The sequence below is a fragment of the Myotis brandtii genome, unplaced genomic scaffold (assembly GCF_000412655.1).
Source record: "Myotis brandtii unplaced genomic scaffold, ASM41265v1 scaffold276, whole genome shotgun sequence".
Classification (NCBI taxonomy): Eukaryota; Metazoa; Chordata; class Mammalia; order Chiroptera; family Vespertilionidae; genus Myotis; species Myotis brandtii.
In genome coordinates, this window is record NW_005360509.1 from 2,838,110 (window position 1) to 2,841,279 (window position 3,170).

A 3,170-nucleotide genomic window follows, 5' to 3' on the forward strand; every position below is an offset into this window, starting at 1 on the left:
GGTAAAGATTATTGATTTCAGAGAGGCAGGGAGAGGGAGAGAGAGATAGAAACATCAATGATGAGAGAGAATCACTGATCGGCTGCCTCATGCACATTCCACACTGGGAATTGAGCTTGCAATCCGGGCATGTGCCCTGAATGGGAACCGTGACCTCCAGGTTCATAGGTTGACGCTCAACCATTGAGCCACGCCGGCTGGGTGATAGCATTTTTTTTTAAAATCACAATGCAATATAATATAAATTAACAAAATTAGGGGACAAAATTCTTTCTATGTGGAAATTTAAAACTATTTTAAACAAAGTTTAGAACAAAGAGAAACCATTAACTGAAATTGTAGACAATAAAGACACAATATATAAAAACTCCTGGAGTTGTAGGCTATCCATGTGCTCCTGTGGCTCAACCTCCTCATTCCTCTGCTCCCACTCTTCTAGATTGCAATGCAATAAAATCGCTGGGCTCATCATTGACAACGGCTTTGGCATGTGTAAAGGTGATTTTGCTAGAAATGATGACCCCCAAGCCATGATTCCATCCATTGTTGGGTGCCCAGGTGGTCTGGGGGGCAGAAAGTCCAGAGCAAGTGTGGCACCCTGATCCTGAAGTACCTCATGGAGCCTGGCATAGTCCTCAACTGGGGCGACATTAGGAAGATCTGACACACCTTCTACAACGAGCTACATGTGGTCCCTGAGGAGCGCCTGGTGCTGCTGAGGCTCCACTGAACCCCAAAGCCCTCAGAGAGATGACTCAGATCATGTTTGAGACCTCCAACACCTGGGCATGTACGTGTTCATCTGGGCCTTGCTGTATCTGAATGCCTCTGGCTACATCACTGGTTTTATAATGGACCCCTAGGGATGGGCTCCTTCACATGGTGCCACCTATGAGGCCTATACTGCTTCACCACACTCTGTGTCTGGACCTTGCTGGCTGGGGTCTGATGGACTACCTAATGAAGATCCTCACAGAGCACACCTACAGCTTCACCACCACAGCAGAATGGAAAATCATTCATGACATCAAGGAGAAGCTCTGCTATGTTGCCTTGGACTTTGAGCAGGAGATGGCCACCACTGAGTCTTTCTCCTTGAGAGTTACCAGTTGCCCAATCATCAGGTGCTCACCATCACCAACCAGTGGTTCTGGTGTCCAGAAGCACTCACCCAGCCTCTTTCCTGGGTATGGAGTCCTGAGACCATCTTTAACTCAATCATGAACTGTGATGTTGACCTCTGGAAGGACTTGTGACAGGGCGCTCTCTGATGGGACCAGCATGTACTCTGGCATGTTTGACAGCATGCAGATCACAGCACTGGATCTCAGCAAGTGGAGGTCAAAATCATCACTCCTCCTAAATGCAAGTATTCAGTGTGAATTGGGGGCTTCATCCTGGCCTTTCTGTGCACCTTCTAGCAGATGTGGATCAGCAAGCAGGAATAAAACAAGTTGGGCACCTCCATTGTCCATTGCAAATGATTCTAAATGGACTGCAAGCAGATGCATAACATTTGTTGCATGAATTAAATCAGAAGTATACATTTGCCCTACCTCATGAAACTGGAATAAACATTTAAAAAGAAATTTGTCGCCTGGCCAGCATGGCTTAGTGGTTGAGTGCCGACCTCTGAACTGCGAGGTCAGGGTTTTATTCCTGGTCAGGGCACATGCCCCTGTTGTGGGCTTGATCCCCAGTGTGGGGTGTGCAGGAGGCAGCCGATTGATGAGTCTCTCCCAACATTGATGTTTCAGTCTTTCTCTTCCTCTCTTAAATTAATAAAAAACAAATAAATAATAAAAAGAAATTTGTCTTTGAAGCGGGTATTTGCTACAAGCTGGATTGTAGAACTTGTTAATTTTAATGTTATATTTAAGTTAACTGTTACCTTTGTATATTTTACAAAGTTATCTTTGATTTAAACCCTTGGTACTTCCTGACTGAGGTGAGAGAACACATTTATGGAAGAGAAATTGGCTTGGTGAGAATCTGTAAGACCATCAAATTCTTGATCTGTGCTGAGTATTAAGAGTATACACACTGACTATTCCAGGGTTCTAGAGGCTGGCAGTTCTTGAATCAGCTGTCCTTTCTGTCTTCCCAGTCTAACAGTGTTGGAAGAGTCCAAGACTTCAAACCCAGTTTCCTTTCTTATGATGTTTTCCTGCCAGAACTGTGAGTTGTTAATTGCCTTGCATTGGCAAATGGTTTGCATTTATACCTGTAAATTTATTAATTCTTTTATGGAAAGCTGTACAAACAATTCTTTAAGTGGTAACAACAAATTTTGGTTTTCTATTGTCAGGTGAGAACATTAGTTGCCAGCAACATGCCATTGTGCAAGGAAAATAAAGTGCTTAAAAAACCTGAAACACAAACAGACCAACAGAAAAACTTGTAAAACCCAGAGGAAAATTCATAGTTTTATATTCTTACATAAAAAAAAGAATTAAGATAAATGAATTGAGAATTTAATTCAAAAAGTTAGGGGGGGAGGGGATAAAATAAATTGAAGAAAAGTAAAAGAAGTTACCTAGCAAAGAAAAAAGGAAAAATTAATAAGTTAGAAAACAGAAGGACAAAAGTATTAAGTAAAAAAACTAATTCAATAGAGAAACCATCAGCTATTTGATTCTAAGGAAAAAAGGGAGAGAGCAAATGTGCAAAAATATAATGCAAGCAAAAGAACCATAAAAGCAGAAAGTAAATGGAATTGCAATAAATTACTTTGTTCAGTTCTGTGTTCACCAGTTTAAAAAACTTTATTAAATAAAAAAAATGTCTAGGATAATATAATTTACCAAAATCATAGAAAAGATTAAAAACAAAGACTTAAACAGAACTCTAGGAAAAATAAGTAGAGTCGTCAAAGAGCTATACCCACAGAGAGCAGCGCACCCACATGGGAAATTCTACCAAACTTTGAAAGCATACAATCTATCTAATAAAGAGGGAATATGATAATTGGCCCTCACGCTGTAGCAAAGATGGCAGCGCCCACAGCCAATAAGGAGGGAATATGCTAATTTGACTGCCCCGCCCTCAAATATGGCGGTGCCCACAGCCACAAGATGGCCGGCAGGGGAGGGCAGTTGTGGGCCATCAGGCCAGCAGGGGAGGGTTGTTAGGGGCAACCGGGCCTGCATGGGAGGGCAGTTAGTGGTGAC

At 42.2% G+C, this 3,170-nt stretch overlaps 1 pseudogene; it reads left to right on the forward strand.

The window, feature by feature from the left end:
- Window positions 1-1,256, forward strand: part of LOC102262490 — a 2,497-nt pseudogene extending 1,241 nt beyond the window's left edge.
- The last annotated feature ends 1,914 nt before the right edge of the window (window positions 1,257-3,170 follow it).